Source organism: Panthera uncia, chromosome B4 (assembly GCF_023721935.1).
Source record: "Panthera uncia isolate 11264 chromosome B4, Puncia_PCG_1.0, whole genome shotgun sequence".
Classification (NCBI taxonomy): domain Eukaryota; kingdom Metazoa; phylum Chordata; class Mammalia; order Carnivora; family Felidae; genus Panthera; species Panthera uncia.
Window position 1 is genome coordinate 49751219 of NC_064809.1, and position 19796 is coordinate 49771014.

At 35.7% G+C, this 19796-nt stretch overlaps 1 pseudogene; it reads left to right on the plus strand.

Moving 5' to 3' along the window:
- Nucleotides 1–4288: 4288 nt before the first annotated feature.
- LOC125919814 (telomere zinc finger-associated protein-like) overlaps nt 4289–19796 on the plus strand; it is a 94819-nt pseudogene continuing 79311 nt past the window's right edge.

A 19796-nucleotide genomic window follows, 5' to 3' on the forward strand; every position in this document is an offset into this window, starting at 1 on the left:
GATATCATGAAGGATACAGGATAAATCAGTAATTATTCACTTCAAGGTTTTATTCACTCAACAGTACACTGAAGTTAACAATTGTGAGAGAAAAAGAACATAGAACTAAGCAGGATTTCCTAAGCCTAAGTTAGAAATTGACACAGTCTTCTTCAGATGTAATTTCTCTTGACCTAAAGTGGGTTCGTAAACTCAGAAAAGATCAAGGCTACTAAATTTCCAGAGATGTGGAGTTGATTTGAAGAGTTCTCCAGGGAGTTTCTATTTTATTGTACAAAACTCATGAGTGTTTCCTAAATCGACCTATGTTCAAGGGTCATTTTAGTACTCCACTTTTTTTTTTTTCTTGGTGATCTTCACAGTTATTTGGTCTGTGTATATTTGGTTTGGTAGTTAATATTAGTACTTGGAGTCTTGCCGTTTTAAGCTTATCTAGTTATAATAAGGTTAGCATCAGAATCTTTGTGGAGAAATGGTCATTAAAAATCAATTCTGATGAAAAATGTATTTGGTCATTTAATGCAGACCCAACAAAGCTGACAACTTTCTTCTAGTCTCTTGGTTTTTTTTATTTACAATATTTTTGTCTGTCTTATTGAGCTCTACTCAATATTAAACTTAAAATTATCAAAGTCTATCATAGTTATTGACTTCATGGCATTCAACAATGTAATGAAAGAAGATTGTAGTTAGAAGTTTGATTTTCTATCTTGAGTTTTATAGGTGGAATTTTTTAACTAGTGAGATAATATGATATAGAGCTGCTTTGAAAATTGAAGAAGAAAAAAAGGATTGAAATTGTTGAAGTTATGAAGCATTGAAGGCAATTTGTCCAAGGTATTAAAAGAAGTATAAACGTTGGTATTACAGTTTTTGTGAATAATAATATCTAGGATGATAAGTACATTTATTAAATACCTACCAAATGACAACAATTGAACCATGCACTTTGGGTAGCTCATATCATACTTCAAGAGCCTACAAATAGAAACAATTGTCCCATAATAATGCACAATAATTCTGAGGATCATGTAGGCAGTCCTGCTGATTTGATCCAAGCTTGGTAGGTTTTGGCTGGGCTCACCTACATATTTGTGACCAGCTGGCTAAGTAGACTTGGGACTGGCTCGTCAAAGATGACCTCAGCTGAGATGATTCGTCTCTGTCTTTATAGTCTATCTCCTTTGCTGGCTTTGTTATCATGGCAGAAGTCGAGTTCTGAGGAAGACATCCCATGAGCCTATCTTAGAAATTGGTAAACTCTCATATTCCCCATATCCCTCAAACACAAGTCAAAAATCCACTAACGATATAAGAGGCGGGAAAGTAGAATTCACTCTTAATGGAAGGAGCTGAAAAGTCTCTTTGCCAAGAATATTTGAATAAAAAACATTAATTGGAGTTAGTGCAAATAATCTATCACAATATCTTTTAGGTAAATATCACAGCTAGAAATCAATCCTAATGAGTCTGACTCTAATACCAATGTGATTCTTTGTCATTACCAATAATGAATGACTAAAGAGGAAAACTGTGAGTCAGGATCTGAATTACTTATAACATGAGAGTAATCTAGATGTTGATGAACTATAAAATTGAGTATTGGAAAAAGGTGGGATAACCAAATAATATGGACTTCAGTAGAGAAGACAAAAACTTGACTTCTGCCTCTACCAGTAACAGGAATATGTGAAAAAAGAGCTGCATTCACTTGAAATGCTTGCTTGGGAAGTGAACAAGGTCCAGGGAAAAACAAGTTTCGGTGAAAGAGAAACTATAAGGCAAATACTAAGGATTTGGTAATGAAATTTGGTTTTCAGTCTGAAAACACATTAGAGCTTATAGAGAGGCTGGTAATGGAAATGCGCTGAGTAAGGAAAAATAGAGGAAGTGTAAGCATTACACTCAGGCAATATATAGGCTATAAAATTGTCTTCCTACAAGGTAGTATGTCTGAATATAAACATATCATTAAAATGAAATGGTGGTTCCTGTTGATTAAACATCATTGATTAATGATGCATGTACCATTTCCCCTTTAAAGCCCCATTAAGTACTGTTAGAAAATACTTAAAAGTACATAATAACTAAAGAACAAAAGGAATGGGACAGGAGGTATGAGTGACAAAATCTTAGACAAATAAAGTCCAAAGTAGCTCAAAGTAATTGAGTTAGCAGTCAAAGAAAGCCAAGAATGAATTTTATCCCTGAGTTGAACACCAGAAATGCTATTACTTAGGTCAAGGAATAGTTCAGTTGAAAATAAAGCAATCAGAGGAGTACTGGAAAAATACTTATGGTTCTTGAACTGTACCTGAAGTGGTACAGTATTATTGAATATATATTGTGATTGTTAAATATGCATACTACAATCAACAATAAAACAAAAATTATAGCAAATAAGCCAACAACAAAAAATAAAATGGTATACTAATAATCTTTCTATTAATACAAAAGATAGAAAAAAAAGAAATAAAGAGATGGGGTATATTAAAAATAAAGGCAAGATGATAGATACAAATCCAATAGCATGCATAACACTAAATGTAAACAGAATAAACACAGGAATCAAGAAGCAAAAATTATCAGATTGGGTTTCTTAAAAAGCGATACTGGACTGTATGTTCTTTATGAGAAATAAATTTAAAATATAAAAATATGAGTAAATTAGAAATAAAAGAAGGTGAAAGATATACTATGCTAATGCTAATCAAACAAAGGGTGGAGAGGGCATATTATTATCAGATGAGTATATTTTAGAGCACATAATTTTGCCAGGGTTAAATAGTGTCATTTCATAATGATTGAGGTCAATTTAAGAAAGCATAAAAATCCTAGTCATTTATGCACCTAATAACAGAGATCAAAATGAAGCAAAAACTCAAGAGAACCAGAAGGGGAAATAGACAACTCCACAGTTACAACCAGAGAGTTTAACATCCTTCTACCAATAATTGATAGAATACGTAGACAGAAAGTCAGTAAGGATAGAGATTTAGATATCACTACCACCCAATTTATCTACTATCCTTTATGAGGTGCCCCAACCAACAGAAGTAGGAAATATTATTTTCAATTACACATAGACTATTTGCCAAGAAAGACCATATTCTGGGCCATAAAATATCAATACATTTCAATAGTTTCAAATATGCACTGTATATTCTCTCAACTGTACATTCTCTAATCGTGAAATTAAATAAGAAGTCAACAGCTGAAAGATATCTAGAAACACCCCCAAAATAATTGCAATCTAAATAATAAATAACACATTTCTAAATAGCATGCAGACCAAATAAATAATTGAAAGTGATATACGTAACTCTTGAATAAAAATGAAAACACAATGTAAGAAAATTTGTGAGAGGAAGTTATAACAGTATTTGGAGGGAATCTATAGCATCACACATTAGAAGAAGAACATTGTCAAATCAATATTAGCTTCCCTCACAGGTTGGGCTCCAGTGGATGGCCCCAGACTCCTTTGGCAGTTCCCTTGGGCCTCATTTAGAACATGCAAGACATGCTACTACTGCACTGTAACAGCATTGTACTTCAAGGACAATGCAGCAGCCTATGCAATATACCATCCCACCCAGGCTCTATGGGAGCCATTCTTTTTATGTACCCAATCTGCTTATCTACCAAAGGGTCAGTTGCTAGGGCTTGTACACAAACTAGGACATTCCTAGTACACAAACTAGGACATTCCTGATTGCTAGGGGGGTGTTAGTGCCTTATGAGCTGGGATGTGGAAGATGGTGAAAACTGCCTCAGTAGTTTATAGATGAACCCAAATGTCTTTCCACACATCTTCATCCCTAACATACGCCTGGTTGTGGGCTTATTTATGATTATCAACCCTTGACTTCCCATTGTCCAAGCCATAGGGTCAATCCCTTTAGAACAGTCGAACTGTCAGTGCAAATGGTTAATAGCCAGGGCTCATGAGTAATCACCAGCCAAACTGGTGGACTGACATCAATCAGTCCCCTGGTTGATGCAGTTTATTCCTGTTTCCATCCACATGGTGTCAGTGCCGAGTTGAATAGCAACTACAGACCCTGTGGACAGATTGCCCAGACTAGACTGATCTGTATGTATATCAGGCATCAGTAGGAATTTCCCCTGCTCCCTCTCTGCTGCTGCAGGAATAGGAGTGGGAACATTTGGGAATCCACATATTCTATAGGGCCTAGTAGCTCCCATATTTCTAGATGAAAGGTGCTCCTCTGCAGCAGACAGGCATGTCACTTAGGCATTGTGGGAGTTTGAGCCATGGCAGAACATGGAACATGTTCTCAACTCACCCTTTGATAAGCAGGGCCGTTCTGACCACAATGTGCTGTTCCTCTGTGAAAGGCTTTACCTGGAGGAGCGACATGTACACTAGCAGGACCTGCTGTTCTAAGGGAGTACAAGGGCTTTCTGCCCCCTTCCAGAGCTGGAATCAAAATCTTAAGGACACTCTTCTTGTTGTCTCTGTCACAGTGCCCAATCCACACCTTCTGGAGTCACAGACACATCTAACACAAGCCCTTCTTGGGAGATGGCCAGAGATTTTATCTGCCTCACTAGTATTTTCACCTTCTCAAAAGTGCTTGCTGTTCTGATTTCCAGTTCCACACATGCCACCCCCACCCATTTTTTTTTTTTTTTTACCAGCCAGTATAAGGGATGGAAAGAATAAAAATACACCAAAACTCAAAATCCCTGAAAAGGCTTGTACCTCTTTCTCATTCATAGGGGTTGAATAGGTTTGCACCTGATCCATTACAGCTTTCTGGGACAACACATGTCTTACCTGACTAAATGACTCCTAAAAACTCACAGTCCATTGTACTGATGTGGGGAAGGAAAACAGGGACAGATCTTGGCTGTCATCCCATGACATACGGTAGGGCTGTGCAAGTAACCTTGGGCAACCCCTTGAAAGGTCCATTGTTGTCCCTCCCACGTGAAGGAAAAGTGATCTTGTGACTCAGTGGTCAGGCATTTTCTGAAAAAGGCATTTGATAAGTCCATTCCAGCATAGTATGCTCTTAGGACTCTGGCCAAGGTATCTAAGATGGTGGCAATATTGGACACAGCTATGTGAATGGGTGGAATATACGGTTTCACTGTGATTGTTCAAGCACGACTTTATTCAATCCTCAGCAGCCCGTTGTTATCCAGGTCCAGTGTCAACCAGAGCAGTCATCTTTGTTTATTTCTGGAGGACCAGTGAACAGTGAGCTTGATGTGAGGACTCTGATCACCTCCAACAGCCCTCACCTGGTGGCAGTCTTGGCCTGCATCCTATACTCAAGCCATCCTGCACTCATCCCTAATAGCACTGTATTTCTGAGGCCTCTGGAGCAGGTGGGGTGTCAGGTAAGATAGGAGCAGATGGCCCAAGTCTGAACCATTGTTCTGGTTTTAAGACTTCCACAGACCCACCAGCACAGTGTTGCCAGTCTATCTATTGTAGTGGAATCCCTGCAGCAATCAGGCCAAACCACATTTGTTTTCAGGTTACTTTAGCCAGATACTTTATAGCCAACTAGGATAGCCTTTTGGCTTTTTCCAGCTCCCTCTCTTTCTTGGGACTTTTTCATAGCCCATACTCATTCCTGAGATTTGTCAGTCTCCCCCAGATCAGCAATGGGTTGCCCAACATCACATATGTCTTGTTCCATGACAGGGTTCAGCATGGATATCAGCATCCTATACTGGATGCTGGAGTGGACTGGAGAATCTTAGTTCTTATTCCTGCAGTGAATGTAGCCCAATTAGGTCCTTCAAACACAGGAGTGTGTATGACCTATCTTATTCCCAACTCCCGAAGAATTTGTGTTACCTCCTGTGTAGATTTCCAGGGTCCCACATGCTGAAGGAAGTCTCCCTCATTGGGCCAATCCTCCCTGTGGGCTAGAATAATCCAGTGTATGAAGGAATGAGTACCTTGAACCTCCAAGCAAGCAGCATGTAGGCACTACTGGAGGACTGAGTGTGTGTGATATTGCTCATTTTCTTTGCCTCATACCTGGTCAGAAAAATGCCACTGTCTCTCCCTTCCCTTCCACCCATATTTCCTTAGCTGCACTAACCATGCCTGGATACTTGCTGGCCTTTTGCTAGAACTTGGCAGCTATGTCAACAAGCTCAGTGGGAGTATATTCTCTCATAGTGAACGTTTCCTGAATTGGAGCTGTCCTGCTGGCTGAGGTTGCTTTGCTTTTGCTTTCCTTTGTTTGGGGTCAGATGGCAGGAGGCGTTTCATCGCTTCACTGTCAATCACCACAACACCTCCTCTTCAGTATGCTCACCCTCCCAGGGATTCCACCTCTTAGCATCCTACCAGGCTGTGTCACACATGCTCAGATCTTTATCTGTGACAGCCTGCACCTTCTTAGCTCTGCAAAAGAGCACACTAATATCTCCAACTGTTTATCCCACTCCCCCACCTTGTCTGTCTCCCAGAAGCCAGTAGAAAAGCAGACATCCATACATTCTTCTTTGACCTCAGCTCTTCCATCTTTCTAACCTGAGTTTCAGCCTCTTCTTAGACATCAGTGACCCGCTGAAGTGTCTACAGTAGAAACCAGTTCACTGTGGCAGCCATTTGCTTTCCTTCTCTGCCATGTTGGTCTCTGTGCAATTTCTCAAGCAAGTACTTTAAAGCAGCTAGCAGTCCACAAGCTTCTGATCTACAGGAACTTCTCCCCACAGAGATGATGGTGGCCAATGCAGAATTTCCACCATGGATGCCTCTTTCCCAAGGCCCGTTTATTTGGTCTTCTGTACATGGAGAGACTGAAGAAAGGCAGGCCAGTCCAGATTAGTAGGTTCCAGGTTTAACTGGCAAGGTGACTTAGGAGGCTTGATTTGAGAAGCTGCAAGACAAGTAGATCTCTATAGATCTCTACATCTGCCCACCAGAATCTTAAAAGTTTCTATAAATGTCTCAACTGGATGCAGTCACTTATATCGTCCAGACACACTTCTCAACAACACATAACTGTCTCAAAGTTACATCTTTAGGGAAGCTTCTAGTGCATGGAAGGCAAGAGGAACACACATTCCAAGGATAAGGAAGTAAGGAGTCTTTGATTGCCCATGTTGTGCTTGAGGGTCAGCCGGTGTTCATATCCTCTCAATGACCTCCAAAAAAAAAGGGCACAAAGTTTCAGTTATGTAAGATGAATAAGTACTGGATATTTAATATACAGCATGGTGAAAATAACTAATACTATATTAGCTATACAGATAATGTGTTTAAATGTGTGGAGAGGAAATTAACACTTCAGTGGGGTTTGGGGATAAATTATAAACTGCCTACAGTGATAGGTACTCAGTAAGAAAAACATAATAGACTATATAATCTAAAAAACACAAAGTTGCACAGAAGTTAAATGTAATCATAGTACACTTCATCGCTCAACTGTGAATAATGTTCACATTTTCATAATACAATGTTATGTATTTAACAAAAAAACCTACAGATACACCTATACTGGGAAAACAGAGAAAGACATGTGCACGAAAGAAGGCAAATAGCAGACTGGCAGTAGGAAGTCAATGGATAGGTCTAACACAGGAAAATCAATAAAAAAATAAAATAATTAGGTCATTTAAAAATGTGGGATACTAACAAAATACAGGAATAAAATCTGTAAAAGCTATCTTCCGAGGAGCAGACATTTGGCATTGTCGAGATGTAAAGAAGTTTTTTTTTTTTTTTAATTTCTATTATAAACTTTATAAAACTGTTTAACTTTTAAAAGTATGTGCATAGGGGCACCTGCGTGGCTCAGTCGCTTAAGCGTCCAGCTCTTGATTTTGGCACAGGTCATGATCTCAAGGTTCATTTGTTCGAGCCCTATGTGGGGCTCTGTGCTAACAGCACAAAGCCTGCTTGAGATTCTCTTTCTCTCTCTCTCTGTTCCTCCTCTGCTCATGCGTGAAGTCTCTCTCTCCCTCAAAATAAATAAACCTTTTTTAAAAAAAAGTCTGTGCACATGTTAATGTGATAAAGCATAAAATTAAAATTAAAGAATTAAAATGGGAAATGTCTAGCTCTATGTAATGTAGTGACTATAAGGAAAAGCATTATAGTTTAATGTTAATTATAACAAAACTTTAATAGTTTTGAAGAAAAAATAATTTTGAGGTTTACTCTGATATTATAAGTTACTAAATTATTAAAATGAAAACATTAATACTTGACCCATTAGGTTGTCCTCATAAGATGACAATTTCTTTAAAGTCTCTCTCTCTCTCTCTCTCTCTCTCTCTCTTTCTCCCTGCCTCTCCTTTAAACTATGACTTCTCTACAAGGAGTCTTTAACTTGAATTCTCAGAAATTTCCACATTTAACGCAGAAAGAGACTACCAATGTCTTTGCCACTCAGCAACTGTCAGTTTTCACTAAGTCCAATTATCATTGGGTATCACTCTAAGTTAATTTGTTACCTGATTCGTTTCACTGCATTTTCAGACCTGTTTTACTTGTTCTGATGACAGATGTATTTCCGCCATTTTAGCAGTTGAATTGAAACTGCAGAAGGCAATTGATTATTGAGGAATGATAACTCAGCTACACAGCAGCACCATCTTTTGGCCTTCTAAGGAAAGTGATCCAAACTTGTAAATTCTGAAGTCTGTATTTTTGACATTTTACTGTATGAACCACCTTTGCAGTATAATTTAAGAAAATGGCTTCAAAGAATGAAGGCAACATTTTGTGCAAGAGAAGATAGCCACAAAAATAAGGTCATCTGAAAAAAAATTATATTTTATTCATTTAACAAAAATTAAAATATGTTAGAAACTGCTTACCTTTGAAATTGTTAATTTCTCCATTATTACTTATAAATTCAGTATGCATTAATTTTATATGAATCTTTAATAATGATCATTTAAAATTACTTGATATTTATGGCTTCTGAAAGGAGTTTCTGCAATGTACTTATTTGCCAGAATACAGGACCCAGGATACTATTTCTTCAGTTATCTTTAGAGTAGTAACGTATTTCTTCCCAAATACTCATGATTCTAATATATATTTATCAAATATTCCTATCTTTTCAAATCCTATTCTCAAGTGTTTCCTGAGGAAAATTTTCATAGAGTACAAATCCTATGAAAACTGGATTTTTACGTCAATGTAAATAATAACACACATGCTATGTCTTAGAATATAATTTTATTCTGTCATTACTAATTTAGTTACAGAAACTAAATATATGAAATAAACAATGCAGCATCAAAAAAATGTAAGTTTTATTCTGATCCTAAGAATGACAAGCTGGTTATATGAGAGAGGTAGTTCAATCTCTATTTTATATAGAGAGAAATAAATCCTAATATTGATCTAAAAAATTACTTTTCTAACTCACTTAGATGTATCTGGCATATTTTTTATAATGTTATTTTGCACTGTGATTTCTTTAATTTTACTAAATAAAACCCTGTGGCATTTACATTTTTATAATAACATTTTATCACTATAATCTTTGTTTTTTATAATTCTATTATACCTATATGGGTAAAGCTTTAAGAAAATTCTCATTTCCATATTCTAAAACAAATAATTTTTCTATAGTCCTCCTTATTAAAATCAATCTTATAGTATAGGCTTAAAATATTTATTCGTAATTTCTTTTTTCCTCCTCTAAGACCAGTGTGTCCTTTAGACCACTGAATTGGATCATATCAGAAATAAAAACATGAATCAATCCAATGTATTTTCCAAGTTATTGAGATTTAGATTTAGGTCATCTAATTGCATGTAACTGTTTAAATTATTTTTTTAATTAAAATTCAGTTTGTCAGTCAGAGTAGCCATATTTCAAATGTTTAATAGCTACAGGTGGCTAGTGGCTTGGGTATTGAAGATAAAGAATATCTCTATCATCACAGAAGTACTAATGGACAGCACTCGTGATTATTTATACGTGAAATAATATTATCTAAAAAGTAGAAGTCTAATGGTATGCCAGATTTTCAACAGCAAGTTGAAGTAAATAAGACCTATAAACCTTTAAATGGTCGTTTTTAAAATAGTGGTAAGCTGTCAAGAAGAATTGGGCATTAGAGTTTTTAACAATTGAAGGAATTAAGACTTCAATCTTATGCCACTTGTATTATAATCTCCACACCTTTTTAAAAAAATCAAAGAATACAGATATCTCTATAAAAATACATTTTCCTTTACTTTATTAAGTTGTGAAAGTTAGTTATATAGCCATTTCAAGTCAAATAGGTAGTATCTAAAAGAAGTTTACTAAGGCTGTGCCCCAAAAAAAGCCTGTAAATTAATCTCTTCATATTTATCTTCCTAAAACATCTCACTCAAACCATAGTCATAGGGGGACAAAATTAAACAATGAAATACTGTTGATTGTGTTACTTGGTGGGAAGAAACTCTAGGCACCTTGATTCGATGTGTTTTTGTTTGCCACATGCAGTTCATAAGAGGTTGAGGTTGGTTATCTTAAACCACATTTAAATTCTAAATTCTAAATTCTAAACAAGTATGAATGTAATATATTTAAGGTCTTTGGATTCCTTTGCTTAGTTGGGCATATGTGATTAATTTCTACAGGCATGTTTAGACTCTTGTGTTTTCCGATGTTGTGTCTCTTCTTTTTACAAACAGCATATGTGGGGTGCAGTGGGCAATATTTGGATGCCCATCCCGTCTAAAAATATTGCCACTTCTTATGAACAGAGATGTACACCTGGCAGCCATGTTTGTGTTAAATGGCAACATCACACTCAATCAATTGTACTGGGTTATACCAGCTATACACACTGAACACAAGTTAGGTCTATCAAATGGCCTCAGAATCGGAAAAAAAAAAATTCAGAGAGAGCCAGTCACTTCATGTGTCTGGCTACGACCCAGGAACATGAATTTTGGTACATCGAGACATGAAAAAAAAATCCAGTTTCCAACACAAATGATAAAATCGTAAAAAAGAAAAAGTGAACAAAAACAATATACCAGGTACCTAAAATTAATTCATTATCTTAAGCTTCATTGGTCAGTGAAATCTCAGCTATGCTGCAGTAGCAAATGGTCCTGCAATCTTAGTGCCTTTCAGACACGTTTCATGTCCAGATTACATCCATTTCAAGTCAGCCACAGCTCTGCTTCACATTCTCTGCATAGTGGGACCGAAACTCTAGTAGTAGCTAGCTGGGACATGATGGTCTCATTGTAGCAGGAAAAAGTGTTATCAGAGCTACATGATCACCCTTCTTTCTTCTGCACAAAAGAAACACATGCAACTTTCACTCATATTTCAGGGGATAAACTAGGTCATAATGCCAAGAAAGGTAACAATGGAGTGAAAAAAATAAAAAGTGATTCACTTTCCAGATCAGACCCAGTAGGTAGAAGTGAGAATATATTTAGAATTTATCTCAAGGCTCTTTCTAAGACCTAATACATGCTTGCTCATAGATCATTAAAGACTTCCCTAAGAATGATATCAGCAAAACTTTCTATTTTGTAAAAATATGTATTTTTTTTTACTTTTCCTTTTTTTTTTTTGCGGTTAAATACACACAATGTAAAATTTACCATTTTAACCTTTTTAAAGTGTGCAGTTCAGTGGCGTTAGGTACACTCACATTGTTGTGCAACCATCACCACCACCCCTCACCAGAACCTTTTCATCTTCTCTAACTAAAACCCTGTACCCATTAAACACTAACTCCCCATAGCTCCTCCCCCTTCTCCTGGTAAACACCATTCTACTTTCTGTCGATGAAGCTGACTACTCTAGATCCTAAATATAAGTGGAATCATACTTTGTCATTTTGTATTTGTCATTGTGTAACTGGCTTCTTTCACTTAACGAATGTCTTCAGGGTTTATCCAAGAGGTAGTATGTGTCAGAATTACCTTCTTTTTTTGTGGTTGGATAATATCCCATTATATGTATATACTACATTTTATTTGTCTATTCATCTGTCAGTGAACACTAGGTGGTTTCCAATTTCTGGCTCTTGTGAGTAATGTTGCTATGAATATGGGTGTGCCATAGTTGAGTTTCTGCTCTCAATTCTTTTGGATATATAGAAATAAGTGAAATTGCTGGAACATATGGTAATTTCACTTTCACTTTAATTTTCTGAATTCTGTTGTAATACTATTTTCCACAGAAGCTATATTATTTTATGGTCCCACCAGCAGTGCACAAGGCTTCCAATTTCTCTACATTCTTGCCAACACTTGTTATTTTCTATATGCTTTTTTTTAAATAGTCACACTAGTGGGTGTGAATGGTATCTCATTATAATATTGACCAGCATTCCCCTAATGATTAATGGTGTTGAACATTTTTTCATGTGTTTACTGGTTATTTGTATGTCTTTTTTTGAAAAATATTGATTCAAGTGCTTTGTCCATTTTTAAATCATATTTTTGCTGTTATTTGAGTTGTAGGAATTATTTTGTTGTTCTGAATCTAATTCTTTGCACTATATGATTTGCAAATATGTTTCCCCATTCCATTAAGTGATTTTTCACTCTGTTGGTAGCATCCTTTGATGAAAAAAAGTTTTAAATTTTGATGTAGTCTTATCTGTGTTTTTTTTTCCTTTGTGTTTTGGTGTCATTTCCAAGAAATCATTGCTGAATACAATGTTGAAATTTTCCCCTATGTTTTCTTTTAAGAGTTTTATAGCTCTGACATGTATGCCTTTGATCTGTTTTGAACTAAATTTTGTATATGGTGTAAGGGAAGATCCCAACTTTATTTTTTTGCATGTGGATATAATATAATCCCAATATAATTTCCCAAAAACATTATCTTTTACCCATTGAATGGTCTTGGCAACCTTGTTGAAAATCATTTGATCATTTGCAAGGCTTCATTCTGGCACTCTATTATGTTATGTTTATCTATATGTCTGTGTTTATACCAATATCGCATAGAGGATTCAAAGTGGGCTCTGTGCTGACAGCAGCGAGCCCGATGTGGGGCTCAAACTCACAAATCATGACCTGAGCAGAAGTCAGACACTCAACCACCTGAGTCACCTAGGAACCCCTGTAGATTTTTTTTTTGATAATACGATACCTTAATATTAAGGTGAACATGGGTGTTGTTCCATTTATTTGTATGCTGTTTAATTTTTTTCAACTAAGCTTTCTACTTTCAAGTATATGATTGTTTTATCTCCTTTGTTAGGGGTGTTTTATGATTTTGTATCCAGCAACTTTGCTGAATTCATTTATTAGTTCTAACAGTGTTTTTGTTTATTTGTTTGTTTGTTTTTGGAGTGTGTATGTAACTTTAAGATTTTCTACATAAAGATGATAATCATTTGCAAATAGATATAATTGTACTTCCTTTCCATTTTGGGTGCATTTTATTTCTTTTTCTTGCCTAATTTCTCTGGCTAGAATTTTCTATACTATGCTGAATAAAAGAGGAAAAACCAGGTATTTCTGTCTTATTTCTGATCTTAGAGGAAAAGATTTCAGGTTTTCTTCACTGAGTAAGATGTTAACTGTGAGTTAATCACAAATAGCCCCTATTTTGTGGGAATGTTTTCTTTCCACTCCTAGTTTGTTGAGTGTTTTTATCATGAAAGAATATTAAATTTTGTAAAGTGCTTTTTCTGCATCAGTCAAGATTATCATGTGGTTTTTGTCCTTTATTCTGTTAGTGAAGTATACTCTATTGATTGGTTTTCATATGTTGAACCATCCTCTTATTCCAAGAGTAAATCCAATTTGGTCACGGTATATGTATTTTTAAATGTGCTGTTGAATTTGGCTTGCTGATATTTTCTGAGAATACTTTTATTTTTAATTCAACAACTACCACACACAGACACACACATACACATACAAAACACATAAAAATATCACTCTTTCCATATGATAAATGTATTTTAAAGAAAATATTAAGTCCTTAAATACATTTGTAGTTGAGATAATAGATAATATCTTGCTTTCTTCCCATCTGCTCTTCTCACTGAAGCAGGAATTTCTTCTTTTCTTTTTTTTTTTTTTAGAAAGAAAAAGACAGCATGGGAGCAAGGAAGAGGGTCAGAGAGAGAGAGAGAGAGAGAGAGAGAGAGAATCTTAAGCAAGCTCCACCCTAGTGGGGAGCCCAACAGGGAGCTCAATCCCCATGACCCTAGAATCATGACCTGAGCTGAAATCAAGAGTTGGATGCTCAACTGACTGAGCCATGCAGACATCCCCAAGACATTTTATCTAAAATGTGAGTCTTATCATATCATTCTCTGTGGTATATTGCTAGTAAAAATTTCTTCATTTTTATTCACTGTCCCAGTATTTGCACCTTTTGCAATTTGAAATAACAGCTTCCCCTATCCAAGAGGGAGTCTATTTCCCCACCTCTTTACTCTTACCCTACCTTATGACTTGTTCTGGGTAACAGGCTATAGAAGATGTGATAACATTCCAATTTCGAATCCATGTTTCAATAGTGCTTGTGTATTTCTGCTACTTCTTTTGAGACCTCTGCCTCTGACACAGGCCAGACTACCAGAAGATAACAAATGTGAAGCATAGATGAATCAAGGCCCCAGACAAGTCAGGGAGCTTCAACAAGATCAGCAAAGCTGACTCTCAGTTGATAGCAGATGCATGGCCAAGAACAATAACAAAAAAACACGCACTTAGTCTAGACAAATTGCTGACCTGTAGATTCTTGAGATAAAGTCATTGTTTTAAGCTACAAAGTTTTGGGGGTGATTCTTTAGATAGTGTTAGCTAATTAATTTATTCTCCTACTTAAACTCCTTCAATAGCTTTCCATTATCTTTAAGGGAAAGTATAAATTACTTAGAATAGCCTAACACATAACAAAGAATAGATCAAATACATTTAGATCAATGATTAAACAACCACCTTAATATAAGCCGCTTTTGTTATCTTTAAAGTATAATATAGCACATTCAGGAAGATGAAACAGAATGGAAAAAAGAGCTATTTTTTTGGCTGTGCATAGATAATTCTAAAATAAAATATTATATAGGATTATCAAGTAATCAAAAAAATAGTTTCTCCTTTGTATTCAATGACTGGATATAAAATAGCTTACCCTAAGTAATGCCATGCTGCCTAGGATGTTATCTTATTAATATAGAAAACTTATCATTGGAAAAAAGAATAAACTCATTGTTATATATGGCAGTTAGGCCTTCAGTTACATCTACTCCCACATACATACAAGTTGTGCTTGTGTCTTTTTGAATTTTCACAGAGTTCCTGGATTAAATGTTTTGGCTGATAACATTTTCAATACCTATGAGCTAGAAGTTAGACAAAAAACTTTGTAAGTCAAATCAACTTCTACTAAAAAGTGTTGATGGATCTGCCTTTTGTACTTAGAGCTGTGAGGGAAAATTGCTTCCATGCCTGTCTCCCGACTTCTAGTAGTTTGCTGGCAATTGTTGTTATTCCTTAGATAATAGATATATCAGCTCAATCTCTGCCTTCATTTTTACATGACATTCTCCCTGTGTATTTTTCCCTAAATTTTCCATTTTTAAAAAGATACAGTTAGTATTGGATTGGGACTCACCTTAATGACCTCATTTTAACTTGATCATCTGCAAAGACATAATTTTAAATAAGGTCACACGTGTAGGTACTCAGGGTTAGGACTACAATATTTTGGGGGGAGATTCAATTCAACTAATACATTATCTGTACTCCTATCTAAGATCAAGCTCTCTCATGAATTTGATCCTAACCCCGCTCACCTATTTAAGGACTTAATTGTCTTCAGTAGATTTTTTTAAAATTTTTTTTAACCTTTACTTATTTTTGAGAGACAGAGGGAAACAGAGCATGAGTAGAGGAGAGGCAGAGAGAGAGGGAGACACAGAATCTAAAGCAGGCTCCAGGCACTGAGCTGTCAGCACAGAGCCTGATGTGGGGCTCGAACTCACGAACTGTAAGATCATGATCTGAGCCTGAGTCAGACGCTTAACCGAATGAGCCACCCAGGAGCCTCCTTAGGTAGATTTTCTGTCCTTCATATTCAATTTTTCTTTTTCTAATATATTGTCATAATTGTATATGTGTCAAGCATGTTATAACATTTGCTACTTTTAAAAATCACTCTTTAGACCCCTTATTTCACCCCTACATGTCAAAAGCTTGGAAGTTGTCACTTCTGTCTTAATAAGAAGAAAAATGGTGGGCAAACTGAAAATGAACACTTAAATGGTAATTTTGATGAATTGCTTGAGACTAAGGGTGGACAAGCATAAGAGTGAGAAATTCCTAGGGATTTTGATATTAGGGTTGCCCAGATTTTCATGAGCTTTATATGAAGGAAACCCACCAGTCTTTCATGGTAAAGCAGTGAGAATTCAAACTCCAAATTCCTTCATGATTTTGCAGGGGAGAGGAAGAATCATTCATTGTAAAATGTACCTAGAATTTTCTACCTAACAAAGAACCTACTATCCAGGGAAAAACATCCAGGCTAAAGCTTTGTCCTAAATCAGAAGAAGTTCATTCCTCCCACTCCAGGAACTTTTAGCCATTCTGTCTCACTTGAGAGAGGAAAAAACAAAAAACAAAACCATCCAAACGAATCAGGGCTTCATGGAAATAGATTGAGAACACTGCAGCCAGATAAGAGCATAATGGACAAGAGGAAAAAAATAAAATATATATATATATATATATATATATATATATATACACCACTGCAGAAACAGTTATGAAAGTCACAGCCCTGAAACACAGGCCACTGAAACAGATTTAATAGGATTGTAGACTAATAACCCTTCCCACACACATTACCATCACACCAAAGGAGCTCTAGTATATTAACGATGTATTATAGCTGAAGGTGCTGCACGACACAGTATTTCTTGCTGAAGAGGAATACAGAGAGAAGTCCAAAGTAAAGAGGGATTAAAAAGTAAGAATACTATAGACACTTAGAGTTTCTGAATCTACAGCTATAGCAAACATAAAATACAACTTAACTCTTAGCCAGATTAGTATATACCTTCACACTAAAGACTTATTTACCACAGTTCCTACAACCCAGTACAACTTGTCTAGTTTGGCATATATATATATGTGTGTGTGTGTGTGTGTGTGTATACACACACATATGGAAAATAAAAAAAAAGAAGAAGAAAGAAAACAAAGCAATCTGAAAGATGAAGTCATGTCAGAACCAGACTCAGATGTGACACGGTTATGGAAATTATCAGACAGGCAATTTAACAAAGCTATGATGAATAAGTAAGCTAATGGAAAAAGCAGGCAACATGCAAGATAAATGAGTAAAATAAGCAGGGAGATGAAAGCTCTAAGGAAAAATAAAAAGTAAATGTTGAAAATCAAAAACACTGTATCAGAAATGAAGAATGCCTTTGATAACACATCAATAAATCCAATAAAGCTGAGGAAAGTATCAGTGAGCTTGAATATAGTTAAATAAAAAACATGCAAAAGTGAAATACATAGACAAAAAAGAATAAAAATAAAAAACAGAAGCATAAAAGAATATCCAATAGTTAGGGGTCAACTTCAATGTGCAATTGAAATGCCAAAAGGAGAAGAAAGAAAGAATGGAGCAGAAGAAATATTTGAAATAATAATATTTGAGAACTTTCTAAAATTCATGACTGACACCAAACCACATATCCAGCTCAGAGAACATCAAGTAAGATAAATGAAAAATAAACAAACAAACAGCTCCCCAAACTCTATCTATATTTAAACAATGGAAATCCAAAGACATAGAAAAAATTTCTTTTAAAAAGCCATAAGATTTAAAAAAATACTTACAGAGTAACAAGGATATAATTACAGTGGAATTCTTGCTAGAAACCATACGAAAAAGAGTAGAATAACAATAAAAGTTTGAAAGAAAACAAAAGTCAACCTAGAATTCTATATCAAGCAAAAGTATCATTTAAAAGTGAAAGAGAAATACTTCCTCACATAAACATAAATTGAAGAAATTCATCATGAGCAAACTTGCCCTGCATAAAATGCTAAAAGGAGTTCTTCAGACAGGAAAAAAAAAATGACATAGGAATAAACTTGGATCTACCTAGACAAAGGAAGAGCTGCAGAGAATAAATAAATGAAAAGGTTTTTTTTAAATCTGCTCTTAACTGTTCTAAAAGATATCTGTTTAAAGTAAAAATAGTCATAATGTAATGGGTGATTATAATCACTTATATACAAATGAGGTAATTGACAGGAATGTTATAAGGAATGGAAGGAAGGAATTGGTTATAACTACACTCCATATGAAACCATATAGAGTTACTTGAAGTATAATTTAAGGTAGACTTAAATTATTTAAATATACTTATTTTATACTTAAATTATTTAAATATACTACACTATACAGCAAGCACTACAAAAATTATAAAAATTAAGTACAATTGATAGTCTAAAGGAAGAAATCAAATGTAATCATATAAAATGCTTAATTTAAATATGAGAAGGTAATGGAGCACCCGGTGGCTTAGTTGGTTAAGGGTCCAACTTGCACTCAGGTCATGATGTCCTGGCTTGTGAGTTCAAGCCCTCATCGGGCTCTGTGCTGACAGCTCAGAGCCTGGAGCCTGCTTCAGATTCTGTGTCTCCCTCTCTCTCTGACCCCCTCCTGCTCACGCTGTGTCATTCTCTCTCTCTCTCAAAAATAAACATTAATTTTTTTTTAATTATGATAAGATAAAAAAGAGAGGGGAAATAGAGAACAAATGCAACAAGTAAAAACCAGTTAAACACAGTACCTACTAAGAAAAGTATATTAATAATCACTTTAAATTTGAAGTCTAAATTTATCAATTAAAACATATATTGTCAGAGTAGAATTTTAATTTTTTTTAATTAAAATTTTTTTTTCATGTTTATTCATTTTTGAGAGAGAGAGAGAGTATGAACAGGAGAGGGACAGAAAGAGGGGAACAGAGCATCTGAAGTGGGCTCTACACTGACAGCAGCGAACCAGATGTGGGGCTTGAACTCACCAACCATGAGATCATGACCTCAGCTGAAGATGGATGCTCAACTGACTGAGCCACCCAGGGGCCCAATTTTTTGTTTTTATTTTTTGTTTATTTTGAGGGTGAGGAGGGGCAGAGAAGGAGAGAAAATTGCAAGCAGGCTCCATGTTGTCAGTACAGAGCCCAATGTGGGGCTCAAACTCATGCACTGAGATCATGACCTGACCACCTTACCCAAAATCAAGAGTCGGTCATTTAACTGACTGAGCCACTGAGGCACCCTAGATTTAAAAACAAAACAAAACAAAACAAAAGCATTCCATATTGTCTATGAGAAACGCATTTAAATGTAAAGACTTATAGGACATAAGTAAAAGGATTGAAAGAAACACCCAATATTAACACTCCAAAGAAAAGCAATGTAGTTATAATTTCAGACAAAGCAGATTTCAGAACAAGGAAAATTAACAGGAATAGAGAAAGGTATTGCATAATAATAAAGGGGTTAATTGTGTAATAACACATAACAGTCCTAAACGTACATGCCCTTAATAAGAGAGCATTAAAACACGAAGCAAAAACTGATAGAAGTGAAAGAAGAAATAGACCAATCCACTGTTAGGGCTGGAGACATCAACAACCCTCTGTAAGTAACTGATAGATCAAAGAGATACAAAGTCAGTATGAATATAGATGACCTGAACCGTATTTTTAAAAATTTTTTCTGGTTTGTTTTTCATAGACAGAGACAGAGACAGAGACAGAGACAGAGAAGGAGCAGGGGAGGGGCAGAGAGACTGGGAGACACAGAATCCAGAGCAGTC